This window comes from Rhinolophus ferrumequinum, chromosome 6, assembly GCF_004115265.2.
Source record: "Rhinolophus ferrumequinum isolate MPI-CBG mRhiFer1 chromosome 6, mRhiFer1_v1.p, whole genome shotgun sequence".
NCBI lineage: Eukaryota > Metazoa > Chordata > Mammalia > Chiroptera > Rhinolophidae > Rhinolophus > Rhinolophus ferrumequinum.
In genome coordinates, this window is record NC_046289.1 from 7,387,084 (window position 1) to 7,402,801 (window position 15,718).

At 50.2% G+C, this 15,718-nt stretch overlaps 1 protein-coding gene across 4 annotated transcripts in view; it reads right to left on the minus strand.

The window, feature by feature from the left end:
- Positions 1–14,177, minus strand: part of BDKRB2 (bradykinin receptor B2) — a 31,457-nt gene extending 17,280 nt beyond the window's left edge. For 2 of the 4 annotated variants that reach the window (XM_033109228.1, XM_033109231.1), the window contains exon 1: positions 13,867–14,176. The gene's annotated coding sequence lies outside the window, so the exon portion shown is untranslated. Of the gene's footprint in view, positions 1–13,866 lie in introns of all 4 variants that reach the window. The other 2 variants (XM_033109235.1, XM_033109227.1) reach the window with 2 other exon arrangements.
- Positions 14,178–15,718: the final 1,541 nt, after the last annotated feature.

The following is a 15,718-nucleotide window of genomic DNA, read 5'->3' on the forward strand; positions in this document are numbered from 1 at the left end:
GAAATGGAAGAACTCACTGTTTGCCCTGCCTGTTATATCCTCAGGACCACATTGTGTGGTAGATGCATTATTATTCCCATGTTTCAGATAAGAAACCAGAGGCGTGGCAAATTAGGCAGAGACAGTTCATGCTCACACAGCTAGCCAGAGGCAGGGCCAGGATTCAAACTCAGGTCTACGCGGGTCCAACCCCCAAGCCATTTCTCTTGCACCGGACCACCTCCTACCCAGCAAAGGGTGCCTGGTGCAGGGAACTCCATGGAATAGTTGAGGGATTGAGTGGGTTTGTAGGCCTGACTGTCCTGGGCCTAGGGAGGGTGCCGTGACTTCATTCTTCCAGGGAAGAAGCTCTGTGCAGGGAAGCAGTTCAGACAGGAGCTCAGCTGACCACGTGGGGGTGGCTGGGGGATCAGCCCAGGACTGGGAAATGGTGGGTACCTGAGCCTGTCAGTGGACATTTTGGTGCTGTGGGTTTCCCAAGGCAGGAAACCTCAATCTCTCAATCACACCAGCCACTTTGTTTGGGGGCTTGAAAAGAGCTTGGCAGGCAGGCTGCAGAGTAGCGGGTATGTGTGTTTATGTGTGTGTGTGTGTGTGTGTGTGTGTGTGTGAGAGAGAGAGAGAGAGAGAGAGAAAGAGAGAGAGAGATTGAGAAAGAGAGAGAGAGAGAGAGAGAGAAAGAGAGAGAAAGAGAGAGAGAAAATGTGGATGAGCATGAGTTTGGTGTCTGAATACGTCGCCAAGGGATTAGAAAGACAAGGAACCTGGGATTTCATGACTGACATCCATCCAGGTCAGAATCCAAACTCCAGCACTTATTAGCTATGCATAACCTTGGACAAGCAGCTAAACTGCTCAGGACCTCAGTTTTTTCATCTGTCCAATGGGAATGCTAATAGCACCTACAGGGGTTGCTGTGAAGATACAAAGGTCAATGAATGAAAGTGTATAGAACAATCCATAAATGTCAGTGCCCCCTTCCTCTCTGCTCTAGGCCAGGTCTCTGCAAGAAATTTTATTGGAATAAAGAGTTTGCTTAAAAAGAAAAAATTCAACCTACCTCCACCCTCTCTTTTACAGAGGGGGAAACTGAGGCCAGCCTGCAAGAAGAGCCAAGGTTCTAGTACATGTCTCTAGCCGGAGTGGCCTTTTAAGGGTCTGGTCTGGGCCAGAGGCAACCAGGGGACTGGAGCTACTCACAGGTCTGGGGGTACTGGGGACAGAGCCCAGGGAGCTGTCTTAATTGAAGTGTGGGATTCTTGTACCAGGCATAGTCCTCCTTCCTTCTTCCCTTCACCCCTGGAAATTCATCCTGAGTTAACCTGAGGATCCTGGAATAGTAGGTGGGAGGGGCCCTTGGATACTATATCACCAGATCCCCTCAAATTACAGAAGCAGACACAGAGGTCCAGAGACAATAGGCATTCTCCCAGGACAAACAGCCAGTCAACGGCAGAGCTCCACCTTGAATCCGGGTCCTGGAATCCTGGTACCCAGGCTTCCTATTCTTTTTTATTATCCCACAGCTGCCCCCGTTCCGTGTGGAAGACAGAACTGTGCTCTAACGTGGTCTGATTGTGAACGTGTTTAAGGCCCAAACCTCTGGCCCGCAGCCCATGCCCGGGTGTGGTGGGGCATCCACCAAGGAAGCCTGCAGAGCAGCTTCTTAGGGTGATAAGAAAGATGTCCTCTGTCCACTTTCTTGTATTTTCCAGGGTTTCTGTCCCAAGCATGTAAATGATCTGTAATGGGAGGAAACAGAAATCCTTGCAAGAGAACAAAAGCCAAAACATGTGAGAAAGGAAGGCTATGGGTCCAGAGGGAGGGTGTTTTCCAGAAAAGTGGTTGCTTAGACCGGCTCAGGCTTGGGTGTACTGAAGAATGCTCATTTCTCCCGCAGAGTCTCCAGCTCCCTGAAGGTCCTGGAGGCATGTGGGTGGCGCTGGCTCTGCGGGGGCGGGAGGAGAGGGCACTTGGCCAGGGGCCTCCACCAAGCTGGCTGCTGGCCCAGCTCCTTCACCTCACGCAAGTGTGTGCTGTGACCTTTTGTCACTCAGCCTGGTTTACAAAACAAGGGGGAGGAAGACACAATAAATGGAGACTCTGAGCCAGCTGCAGAGGAAAAAGCAGTCCTTAGAGGCACAAAATAGTTTGGGTCTGGCCCAATGCTCCAAGGCCCGTGCAAGAGGAGTGTTGGAGAACACCGAATTTGGGGCAGGTAGAAGTTCTGTCCCTTTCTGTGCACAGTAATATTTGCGGTCTAAAGGCTCCTCAGAAGGTGCCCTTGGCTCTGCAGGAAGCTATACCACTGCCCATTCATTCATTCACTCACTCAACTTCTATTCCCTATTTGCCACGATCTGTGCGAGGTATAGCAGGAAAGAGCACAGACATGGTGGGCAGGGCAGAAAGAACTGAGACGTCAAGCCTCATCCCAGGGCCATCCTCCAAGGAGCATCTCAGTGTGACTTCCTCTGAGAAGTTCTCTGACCTCTCAGCCAGCAGAGGGCCCTTCCTCCTCGGAGACGCTACAGCAAAGGGGTGGAAGGAGTATGTCTGGGCAGCAGAGCCCTGGGTTCTAATTCTGCCTCCATCACTGAGTAGCAGGAGTGACTTTGGATAAATGCCTTGACGTCTCTGGGCCTTCATTTTCTCACTGGGAGAGGAAGGTTGCAATAGACGGTTCTGGAGACCCTTGTGTGGCTGTGCCCCTAAAGAGGAAATAAGCTCCCATGGGGAAGCAGTGAGTTCCCCATTCTGAGAAGCATGCAAGCAGAGGCAATGGGATTGGCACACTGCCGTTTCAGGGCTTCGTCTCCTCTCTCTGTGACATCCAAAGACTTATGGAGATGGGCGGAATGAGTCAATCTTAGCAAGTTCCCCTTCACTAGGCGTGGCACCACCCCGTGTCTCCCTGCCCTGCTCCCTGACGGCTCTAGGAGCCCGGGGCCTGGCCCCACCCTGTCAGGTCTGCCCAAGTCAAACCCACGGTCAAGTCAAAGCCTTGCCCCAGTCATGTGACCACTGCCTAATTCTGCTGTGGGTGGAGCCGGTTAATATTCAGGGAGTCAACTTTTAGAATACCAGAGCTCAGGTTCTGGCAATGTTATACCTTTTCTAAGAAAGAGAGGGAGGGGAGCATGTTTCTTTGAGTCGTTCTGCAGAGGAATGGGGCAGAGGATAGGAAAAGGTGGTCCTGAGACCCCAGCACAGGTATTCACATCATGAATACCTGGACTCGGGAGCCAGGCAAACCTGGATCTGTCTTGATTTGTCTAGCTGGGTGACCAGGGGCAGGTGACTTAGCCTGTTAGTAAAATGCGGATAAGCTCCCCTGTGAAGGAAGGGGAGTTGGAGGGAGGGAGAGATGCAGGGGGAGATTCAGGAGAGGGAGATGCAGGAGGGGGCCACAGAGGCATGGGAGATTGAGGGAGACACCAAGTAAAGGGGAGCTGGAGGGAGGGAGATGGATTCCAGAAAGGGTGAAGCAACTGTCCTGTCTGTTATGCCTCTTTTACACACCAAGGGTCAGCAAGGTGATTTATCCCAACCAAGGCCACAGACGCAAAGACACCAGAGAGATAAAAAGAACCAAGAAAGAGCCAAATTGATTATGGTCAAGAGCATAAGGCAGACCCCCTGGAAGGGCTTAGAGTTTGGGGCTCAGGAAAGGCTCAGATCCCCTCACCCCAGCTGAGGGGCTGCCTTCCCAGAGTCTAGGGGCTCCTCACCATCAGGGTCTGCTCCCTTCTCAGGGGTCCCAGAGAGGTGGCCTGATGGTCAAATGTCAGCCTGGGGCCAGGGCTGCCAGAAGGGCTGGGAGGTGACGAGCAGATCTGACCCACCAGGCTGCCTTCTTCTTGTGGGGGGCTGGGGGGAGCGGGTGGCAAACAGAAGAACGCTGCTCTCTCTGTTATGTAGCCCTGCCGAGGAACTGTGGTTGGCAGCTCAGCTGGCACACGGGGTCTTTTGACCTGGCCCAGGGCTCTGGGGCCTTTGCAGACACTGCCTGGGGGTGCAGGAACCCCGCGTTGATAATTTCTGGTGCTAATGCAGGTGGAAAATTCCCACTTCCTGAGCCGGAATCCAGGAGAGTTTCTGACATGCATGAGTTTGGCTAGTCTCCTTGTATTTCACAATTTGGGGATGAGAAACAAGGTCTTTGAGGTGCCCTGCAGGACCCGTGGTGAATCTGTTCAGGCAGAGGCCGTGCCCAAGCTGCTCACCCCCCACACTCTGCTCTGAAGCCTGGCACAGTGGGGAGGGACCACGGTTCTGTGTCTCAGCCTACTGCCAGGTCCCCCCACCCCCACCCTCAGTTTCCTGTCTGTGACTGCGCTGGTTATTAGTAAGTGCTCAATCAATTTGGGGGATTGCTATTCGCAGGAGTGTGCGGCTGCTAACAGGCCAACTCCTCTCTCTCCAGCCTCTCTGGCTGCCTGGCCCCAATTCTTGCAGGAATCCATGAAGCCATGACAACATAAAAACACTCCGGTTTGCAAGTGTTTAGTGGGCTGGTCACAGACTGAGGGAGGCAGGCAGATGGCAGCTTGATTGTCTCCTCCGAATAGGGTGAGGCGGGGGAAGGTTGAATGGCTCCCAGACCTGTCTCCAGAAAATTCAATTTTTGGATAATTTGGTAAAGCAAATCAAGGACCTGAAAAAAAAATACCCTTTCCTTTTTGCTTGGTATTTCTGAAAATAAACAACAGGACAGGAAAAGCTACATGCAGAGCAATATTCATCATTTTTTAGAAGAGGAAAATAAGAAAAACTGAAATGTTCAGGACCAAGGAACTGATTAAATAGGTGAAAAATAATGCTACAAAGAGTTCACCAAAACAGAGAAAATACGTCTGCTAGCACGTCAAGCATGAAGAAAGCTGGGTTCTAAATTGTATATACAGCGAGGTAGGGAAAACTCTGGAAGGTAAACCACCAAACTATTCCTGTTGGTGGTTGCCTTTGAGCCTGGAATCCTGGATTTTGTGTTTTCTTTATTCTTTATAGTAGCCTCCAATTTTTCTGTGAAGAACATGTATTCCTTTTGTAATGAACATATTTACGTAAGCTTAGTGTTTTCTCCTATGTTTCTTTTTTTAAATATGGAATGAATTATGGGTTAACTTGTGTAAGAAAGATAATGAGCCAACTTGCGCTCCAAGGGAAGAGCTTGCTTACATAAAGACTGGTAAATAATTGTGCAATTGTGTTTTCGTTTCAAAGGAAATGTTTAGGTATTTATGTGTCTTCAATGGTTTTCTGTTGTACCCAACCCCCAGTTCTGAGCAGGTGACTTTAGTGGGCTTCTAACCAACAACCCAGGAAAAAGTACCCAGATGGGTTGTCACTGAGGGGAGGTCTGGGAAGATGGGGTTTCCTCCAGGGCTGCAAAAGCCACTCATTGTCATAGGGTTTGGGCTAATTTCTGAATTTGGGGTCCCAACAAAACAAAGGAAAAGGACAGAAGCAAATCTTTCCCCAGCGTCTGTTTTTCATTTTGCTGCATGCCTCCGACACATGGGTTAGGTCTGAGTGACTTTCTCACGATGGTTGCAGGGATGGCATGCTGGAGCCCTGTCACCTGTGAGCATGTTTCTGCTGCCTTCATTCCTGAAGGACCGTTCGGTGTCACACCTGTTTCTCCCCTAAGTCTGTAGCTGGCCCTCTGTTGGGATCTGATGTAGTTGCTGTCGTAGAAAACCGGAAGCCAGCCTGAGTTTTCTTCCTTTGTATGTTGCCTGATGCGAGGCAAGGCTGCTGTGTAACGAGGGTGCCCCGAGCCCCCACCTCCAGCCCCTCCGCCGCAGCAGACCCTGGGAAGGCATATCCCAAGACACTTCAGGAACATCCCATGCGTGACATTTGTCCTCACAGTAAACACATGTGACTGTTGCGGGGACATGTAAGGCATCCCAGTTAGGGCGGTTAGCGCCCAGGCGGGGTCGGGGGAAGGCCTCAGGCTCCCCCAGCGTCTCCAGCCCTGGCCCCTCCTCCTCCCTCCCCACCAGCAACAGGGCCGGTCTCCCCACTGGCCTTAGTACACCTCAGGAGTTCCTACCTTGACACCTTTACCTATCCTGGGAGGCACAGTGTCCTCGCGGGAAGACCCAGGCCAGGTCCCCACTCACCCAGCTCAGCCCTCTCGAGTGGGGAGACCATCTCTGCCTTGCAGGTTGATCAGAAGAAAACGTGTGATAGTTGTGGGTGGCACGGGTGCCCAGAGGTGGGGCTGGGATATACTTCTATGTGGCATGGGCAGTCTCTGCGCCCTGATTCCCTCACTGCCTACCCTTCCCCCATTTGGGCATATCCCCCGCTTTACCTGGGTCTAGGACCATCCAGAGAAAGAATCTGAAACCTGCGCACAAAGACAACTCAGGCGTTCTAGACATCACAAGCTGGTTGTGGGGCCGTGTAGGCAGCAGAGAGGCTGTGTGTGTGTGTGTGTGTGTGTGTGTGTGTGTGTGTGTGTGTGTGTGTATACACACACATATTTATGTATGGCCTGAGCTGGGGGCTGGGGCTGGACAGATGGATAAGATAAGGCCCTGGTCTTTGAAGGGAGGGCTCGTAGGCTGTTAAGAGAGAGAGACACAATCAACCACAACATAGTGCTATCATCGAGGGGCCACAGGCAGTTTTGGGGGTACCGAGGAGAGACCTAACAGGGCATAGAAAGGCTTCGTGGAAGGGGAGACCCCTTCATCTTAAAAGATGAGTAGGAATAAGGCAGGTGAAGAAGCTGGAGGAGAATGAGGAAAAGCACTACAGGCGTGGGAACAGCATGAACGAAGGCCCAGAATCACAGAGCGCCCAGTGTGCTCAGCTCTGGGTTGTTTAGTGTGTCCTCAGTTTCATCCTCTTTATTTGGAAGAGTCAGGCTTCAACTGCACTGTTGGATGTTCCTGCTTTAGTGTGCGAGCTGCTCCATCTTTAAGGCACTCTGCAGTGTTACCACAACCATCTTATAGTTCGACCCCGGAGTCCGATGTGGGGTGGGGCTACCTTTGCCCTCCCTTACGTGGGGTTTTCTTTCCAGTGACATGTGGAGAGTGGGTGTGTGTTGGGGGAAGCGACGCCCCCTGCCCACTCCTTGCCCTTGTAAATACGCTCTAAGAAAGTCCTTTCTCCCAGTGGTAACTCTCAGGCCTGCCTCGGTGGTTCTTTTCTAGCCATACACCACTTAAGGTCTGCAGGTACAAAGCAGGGCCTCAAATTCAAATGCCCACAGGGCCTATCCAGATGGAGGGGCTGGAGGTAAGGGCAGATGCTGGGGTGTGTGAGGGGTGGGCGCTGTGGGCACCTGGAGGAGGGCAAGGCCTCACCCAAAAGGGCTGCGCAAGATCGGGGGGAGGGGAGGGGTCAAGTTCAGCCTTGCCAGAGCCACCTGCATTTCTAGAAACACTGGGAATTTGAATTTTTACCTGAAATGTCCCAAGCTATAAAAATACTGAGTCTTTTTAAAAATACTGATGACGAAACACTTAGCGCTTCTGTCAGCCTATTGATTCGCGGGATCTGACTGAGAGCTCTGTGTGGGGTGGATGCAGACAGGGCAGAGTCCCAGGCACGGGCCTTGGCCTGGGGTGGCTTTAGCTCTGCACTACCCCACCTTTGTGTAGGTGAGACTCAGGGGCACAGGACCCTTCCAGGGAATGGGGTGGGAGTGGGGCAGGAGGAAAGGAGAGCTTTCCTGGGCAGATGGAAACCCCCTTCCAGTCGGATGACACCCCCCCCCTCCCGCGCACACACACACAACATGCTCAGGAAAAGGCTGGGATGCTGGGCCCACTGTGGCTGCAGGCTGCACGTGACTACCAAGTGCAGTAGACGCTCACTCGTTGCTCTCTGTCCCTGCATCTTACTGCAGTTCTCTGCATAGCACATATCACTTCCTGATACCCCCCTTCTCGTCCCCTCTAGTCAAAGAGCCAGCTCTGGGTTTTTCCTTAGATGGACTACTGAGATGGATGCTTTTTTCCTCTCTAATCATTTTGTTTTGTCATTGTTCTTTTTCTACCTCTCCTGTTGTTTCTTTTGTTCCTTCTACTTTTTTAGGCCAGGGAGCTGCTCCATCCAGCTTCTTAACCTGAACATTTTATTCATTTACTGGTGATCTTCCTTGTTTAAAAAATGAATGGCACGAGTTCCCTGTGAGTAAGGCTTTGGCTGCCTCCCACAATTTGATTAGCAGTGTTCTTGTAGTCGATCACTTCTCGAATATCTGTAATTTCAGTCTCGATGATCTCTGATGGAAGAGTTCTGAGGAAGAGTGTTTTCTAAAGTTTTCAAGTGGTTTGTGATGTTAGTTTCTATATTTGATGTTAATTTCTGTAGTATGGTCAGGTACTATAGCCTATAAAAGTTCCACATCTGGGACTATATGGAAGTTTTCTCTAGAACCTAAAAAACAAGCAAGTTCTGAAAATATTCCTTGGAATGTATAGTCTTTGTAGAGTACAAAGTAATATAATTTATTATAACTTAAAATAAATATATTAAATATACAATATATTATAATTTATATATACTCTTCCAATCTTCTAATGGTTATCTTTAAATTTTTAACAAGCATATTAAAACCTGCGTCTTTCTATTAGTATCAGGAATAGGAAAACAACTATTTTTCTGGGCAACAGCACACTTTTTCTTCTCCCCTTCCCTCACCTTCTCACTTTCAGATTTAGTTACAATAATGAGAAATTTTAGTTCCATATTATTACCTAATTCTTGTCTTTTCTATTTTAAGCATCCTTTCTAAACAGTTATTAAGCTCCATGATCACATTACAACCAATTTGTTGGCAATACTTCAGAATTTTACTGGTGTCATTGATTACCCGAATTTTTTCAGGAACACGTCTTTCCTTTTCTTAGGTTGGTGCAAAAGTTGAAAATAAATTGCAAAAACAGCAATTACTTTTGCGCCAACCTAATATTTGGTGAGATTAATCTCCCCTTTGGCTGGAAAGTGCATCTCAGAGGCTCCGGAAGGGCCCCCCCAGAGCTTCCCCTCCAGGGTCAGGGTGTCACCCCTGTGAGCGTGTTCCAGGTGCACAGTAGGTGCCATGTGCTGGGCTGGGTTCCGTGTTTTCCCTTGAGGGGCTTCCAGTTGGGTGGGGAGGCAGGACACAGGTTGATGCTTCCCAGAACATGAGGCCCAAATCTACCTCCAGGGGAGCTGGGCTGGGAGATGTCTGAGGCCCTGAGTTCTCAGGGAGAGGGTGTCTGTCATCCTGAGACGAGGTGGGAGCGGGCAGTGATGGAACCCCAGTGCCAGGGTTTGGGGCCCCCAATCACTCGTCTGTGGGGACTAAGAGGGGTGTGGGGAGGGTGGCTTTGGGGTCCAGGGCGGGAACAGGGCCTGAATTCCTCTCAAGTTTGCTCTGATCAGAAAGCCCTTTGCGAAGGCAGTTTGTCTCAAAGTGTGGACAGAGGCACGCCTGCTTTAAGAATCGCTGGAGATGTTATCAAGTCCGTGGGCAGCCAGACCTCCAAGTCCCAGTGCCAGGGGAGGGCCCTGGCACCTATTTGGGGGACCAACCTCCAGGTGACTTTGATGCACAACAAAGTTTGAAGACGGTTAGTCTCTCCCCGCTGTGGCCACGCTGCCCTGCAGTATGGTCACTTGGCGACCCGCAGGAAAGAGGAGGGGAGGTGGTGTCATGGGTACGAATCAGCACCATAACAAACACAGAAGAGACGGGGCGGTGCCCGTGCTCAGACGCTATTGTTTATAGAACCCCACGAGATATCCGGCGCAGACACTGCTGGTTCTCAGACGTGGACCCGTGAGCCCCGGAGGAGCAATGTGACTTGCTTGAGGTCACTCACTGCCTAGTGAATTTGGATCAGGGTCCAGAAGCCAGTTCTCTGCATCCCACCTCACGGGCGCTCCACTGGCCACAGAGATCAGAGAGGCCCAAGGCATTGCGGTGGGTGGGGCAAAGTTGGAGCCTACAGGGATGTGTGTCAGGGCTCCCGTTGTCACCACCCACAGATGCATGGCCTAGGGACATGAGCGTGCATATGCTGGGGGTGCCCTTTTCCCCAAGCCACAGTGGCCCCACTGCAGGTTCAAAGACAACGCCTCTGCTAGTGACAGGCTCTTGTTCCTGGCCCCGTAGGCTGTCCCTCTGCTAGGTGGGCACCTGTGGGAGCCTGGCACCTGCTTGCACCAGCACCATCTGAATTAGCCCTCACAGAGACAGAAAGGATTACGTCCATTGGACAGTTGAGACAGCTGAGACTCAGAGAGCTTCTCTAGCCGATAAACAGTCAGGTTTGAAGCCAGAGCCTGTGTTTGTTCCAGCCTGCTTTGCACAGTGATGATTTGGGGGGGTTCACATCTTTCTAGCCTCCAGAACCCTACAGCTCCCACTGTGATGACAGAGCCAAACAAATACCTGGTCCCTTGGGTTTGTTCTGGAAAGTGTGTTTTGACTAAGGAGTGTGGACATTTAGCTCAGAGGGGACTAGTTAAGACTAGAATTATCAGTCCACCTCCAAGAAATAGAAAGGGAACCACTGCTCAGTGGGCGAGGGCTTTAGCGTCAGTCTAAGGAAGGACTTTTTAACGGTACATCTCTCCCTAGATGGAGCTGCTGCTTTGTAAGTGAGTGAGCTCCCCACGTCTGGGATCTGGAAGCATGCACACTAAGATACAGACTCAGGGGTCAGGGCATCCCTGGCCCAGGTGGGCGCTGGAAGTGATGCATGCTGGGTGTCAGTGGTAGTACGTTCTGATCATTTGCCTCATGGCCCTGAGATACTCCAAACGCCTCCTGAATCCTCAAAGCAACACGCAGGCCTGCTCCGTGGGCTTCTTTCTTTTCTTTAAAGAAAAGCCAGACTTAATTTTTTTAGAGCAGTTTTAGGTTCACAGAAGAACTGAGTGGAAGTTCCGAGATTTCCCGTGTACCTCCTGCCCCCACACACGCACAGGCTCCCCCCCTGTCAGCGTCCCCCTCCAGAGTGGGGCATTTATTACAATCGATGAACCCACACTGACACGCCATCATCCCCCAGGGTCCGTAGTTTACGTTGGGGTTCACTCTTGGTATTGTGCTTTCGATGGGTTGGACAAACGTATAATGACACGTGTCCGCCATGATGGTACCATACAGGGTAGTTTCATGCCCTAAACATCCTCCGGGCTCTGTATTCATCCCTCTCTCCCCCCAGCTCTGGCAACCACTGATCGTTTTACTGTCTCCACAGTTTTGCCTGTTCCAGAATGCTACATAATTGGAATCCTACAGTATGTTGCTTTTTCAGTCTGGCCTTTCTCTCTCTCTTTCCTTCTGATAAGGAAGAAATATTTTCTTTTCTCTTTGGTGCATGTAGTATTCCATATATAACCAACACTTTCAGAAAATTTTTTCCCATTGTGTTACTAGGTGACGAGTACCTTTATTATTTTGTTTTGTTTTTTAATAAATTTTCTTTTCAGTTACAGTTGACATTCAGTATTATTTTATATTAGTTTCAGGTGTACAGTATAGTGGTTAGACATTTATATAATTTATGCAGTGACCCCCCTGATTAGTCTAGTACCCACCTGGCACTATACATAGTTATTAGAATATTATTGACTATATTCCTCATGCTGTATTCTATAGCCCATGACTATTTTGGAACTACCAATTTGTATTTCTTAATTACTTCACCTTTTGCACCCAGCCCCCCAACTCCCTCCCCTCTGGCAACCATCAGTTTGTTCTCTGTATCTATGAGTCTCGTTCTGTTTTGTTTGTTCGTTTATTTTATTCTTGGATAAAGAAGATACATGTGTATATACACATATACTGGTATGTTATTCAGCCACAAAAAGAATGAAGTCTTACCATTTGCGACAATATGGATGGACCTAGAGGGTATTATCCTGAGTGAAATAAGTCAGACAGAGAAAAAAATACCAGTCTGGCTTCTTTCACTGAGTAATATGCTCTGCGTGGTTTTAGTGCCTGCTCTGTGACCAATGTTCGTTTATCCATCCATCCATCCATCCATCCAGTCATTCAGCAAATACTGATCAGAGCCCACTTTAGACCAGGCACACTTCTCAGCACAGGCGAGGCAGCTGTGAATGGACAGACAAGATCCCTGCTTTCATGCTGAAAACCAGAGTTCCCTGCGTCTGCAGGGCCCTGTCCCCTGCCCAGGCGGGCCCCTCCCTGACCACAAGGCTGCAGGGCTGAGAGGGGCACCAGCCCTTAGGGTTACCCTCAGACCCACTCTGAACTTCTAATCCATGCAGTCACCCTGTTAGCAGAGACCACACAGCACAGCTATTTCCCCTGGTTGATGCCATCAGCCAGCATCTCCTGAGTTGAGTTCAATCCCAAATCCTTATCCTCACCATCCAGGCTCAGTCAGTTATCTAAACCTTCACCTGCGTCCCAAAGAGGTTGAGGCATTTCCCAGGATACCAAGCACAGGGCTTTGCTGGGTTATATCCCTGCCCTAAGACTCAGTTTCCTCACCTCTTCCAGAAGGGTCCAGGAGCACGTGACTGCACGAGTTTTGTGAGTTCAGGGCAGAGCTGGGAAGAGAGCCTGGGGTCCTGCCTGTGAGGCCAGCATGGCAGCCTTGTTTCCAATGTTTTCCAAAACCCCTTCTCCTGGCTCTTCCCCACCCCCCACCTGATTCCCACCCCAAGCAGGAGGAAAGCAGCAAACTTTCTTCAAGCTGGTGGGGCTCCAGATTACAGAATGTCCTCATCCCCCCACTGCTGCCAAGGCCCAGAAGGACACAGATGGTTTTCCTCCAGAGATGGGAGGGGGTGAGCAGTGTCCTCTGGGGTCGCTCAGAGAAGGAATAAGAGGTGGGGTCAGCCCAGGGCCCTCCACGGCCCCACACCTCTCTCAGAGCTCCCACTTCCTGTGGGCTGGCAGGAGCACAGGCCGCCTGTGACTCAGGGAGGCACATTCTAACCTGCCAGGGAGAGCAACACCCTTGTCCACCCTCACCCAGGCTCATGAAACGACTTGCCCTCAGTAGCTCTAAGAACAACTTCTCTTTATTGAGCACAAACTGCATGTGTGGCGCTTCACAGGTATGAGCCCATTTCTAACTTTGCAACCCCCTGCCAGGTCATCCTTAGGGCTCAAGAAATGGGAAACATTTTTGGTTAAAAATGTCACCGAGTGGATGGAAACAGAGCTGGGATTCCAACCCAGGGCTGGATGCAAAGCCCCAGCTCTGAATCACTGCACCCTTTTATCTCTCCATCTTGGACTGGGACAGGGGGACAAGAAGCCTGACAGAGTTAAACTCACCACCACCTGAACACATGTGAGGCAACATTTACAAACCCCCTTCCATCTGCAGTCTGATGTAACCTCTGCCCACCCAGGGAGAAGGCCAGCAGGGTATTTTGCAGATAGATAAACTGAGGCTCAGAGTGGTTAAGTAACATGTCCAAGGTCACACAGGGCCATTGAGCAGCGGCATAGCTGAGTATGAAAAGCCAGATTCTGCAGTCTAAGCCCCACACCCATTCCTGCTGCTCCACACTTGCTCCTTGCTGCTTTAGTCCAAGGCGTCCACACAGAGTCTACAAAAATCAAATTACTAACTGGCTTACGTGAATATGCACATGTCTGTCTGCCGTCCTGATTCCAGAAGAACAAACCCAAAACAAACAGGACAATTCCTCCTGCTGGGAGCCCTTCTTATCACTTGTCAGGACTAGGGAAGGAAGATAACTTTTCTCAAACCCTCCAGGACCTGAGGGAAACTTCTCTCCCAGCCTGGGAATCAGCCCCTGGAACACCCACCTGCCCACCCTCCCTCTGTGCTGGGACCACCTGTCCTCCCAGCACATGTGAGGCGGCTGGACCAGCCCCCGCGCAGCACCAACCTTGTCCGGAGCTAGCAGTGCGGGCACCTCCGTGGCTCCCTCCTCCAGCGTCCAGTGTCCAGTAGGGCTGGTTGATGTCCCCTCCCCTCTGAGGAGCCGCTGGCTGGCTCACTGAGCAGAGTCCCAGTGGTGGCAGGAACAGCTCATCTTTCAAGGGCTGGGCCGTGACGTCATCGCCCTCCTGGGTATTTCCTCCCTCCACCTCCAGCCTAGCCCTGAGCTCCTGCCCTGCTCTTTGAGCCAGCCTGGCTTCAGTTTCTAAAACTGAAGACCACAGAAGTCAGGTGGGATGGCTGCAGCTGCCCAGATCTCGCTGTCTGCCCTCTGAGCCGTGAGAGCTTGGTGAGTTACATGGAAGATTTCTAGATTAGCCCAAGGAATGTTCTATTGTGTAGACCTCTGCTGCCCTTTAGAGACTTGGAGTAGCAAACATGTTCTGGATTTCAATCCCAGTGCTGTCATGTCCCTGTCTAAGGGCGTCAGGCAACCGACTTAACCTCTCTGAGCTGTGAAACAGAGCTGATTGTGACGAATCCCAGAGGGGGTGTGTCGAGGATAAATAACAGCTGAGGAATAGAGCGAAGAAATGAAAGTGAGACACTCTAGTCGAGCTGCTAAATTACCAAAATCAGGTCAGTTGAGGCATGAGGAACCAATTCTATTCTTAAACGTCTAGGAACTTAAACATCTAAACTTTCCAGTCCTATGTCAATGCCCAGGCATATATCAGACCTCCAGATAACCCTCGGGTTAGCCCCTGAAGGGCTAAGGAAAGAATGTTCAGTTATCATGACCATCTGATATTCATATCCAGACCGCCTGACATCCAGTACCCAGACCACCTGACATCCAGTACCCAGACCACCTGACATCCAGTACCCAGAACAACTGACATCCAGTACCCAGAACAACTGACATCCAGTACCCAGAACAACTGACATCCAGTACCCAGACCATTGGTTCTCTGGAGGATGACTATCTGGGACCAATCCAGAGGCTAAGAATGCATGACTGATTCTCCTCAAGAATATACTTTTTACTAATAGAACTCTTAGCTTTTCTTTCTTCTTCAGAACACTCTGGGTATTGCCTTGTTGTTTTTGCAGTTTGCAAACCCTAAGACCCTTGAATAAATCTTTATCATTTATTTCTAGTAAAGCTTCCAAACCCTTTTTGAGGTTGTTTGACACAGTCCTGACACGTATATAGTTTCTACTCTGTGTCAGGCACCTTTCTAAGACATAAATGCCTCAACTCAGCTAACCTTCACAGGAACCCAGCCTGCCTGGCTTCAAAGTCTGTGTTCTTCACCCTCTGCTACCCCCCTTTTCCAGCCAGTGAAATAATGGATGTGGATATCGGATGCATGGAGGTCACCCCTAAATATTAGTTTTGTTCTTTCTGACATTGAGGTAGGTAGCTGGTACACTCTGTAAGTGAATAAATTTGCCTCATATAACATTTAGTGCTTGCCATTTCTTTTCCCGATATGGTTGTCTGAGTTTAGATGTGAACAGTGGCACATCACACGGAAGGTGTGAAAAGAGGCTGGCCAGGTGGTTGGGGGGGTGAGTTCTGATTTTTTTTTTTTATGCCATGTATGTCTCCCAAGGGACAATGGCAGCAGAAACTCAGAAATACTTTCAGAGATTAAACCCCTTTCCCTGTCTGTTTTCTGGTGTTACTTAAGCGTCTGTGCCCCCGAGACACAGCCATTTCTTTGGGGTTGTTTGCTATGCTTTTCCCCCACTTCTACATTAATTGGCTTTTGTGGCTTCTCTCTGGAGACTTATTGACAATTCACAGCACTTAACACTCCGGGAAGCTTAGAAGCTGGAAAGTGCAGGGGTTT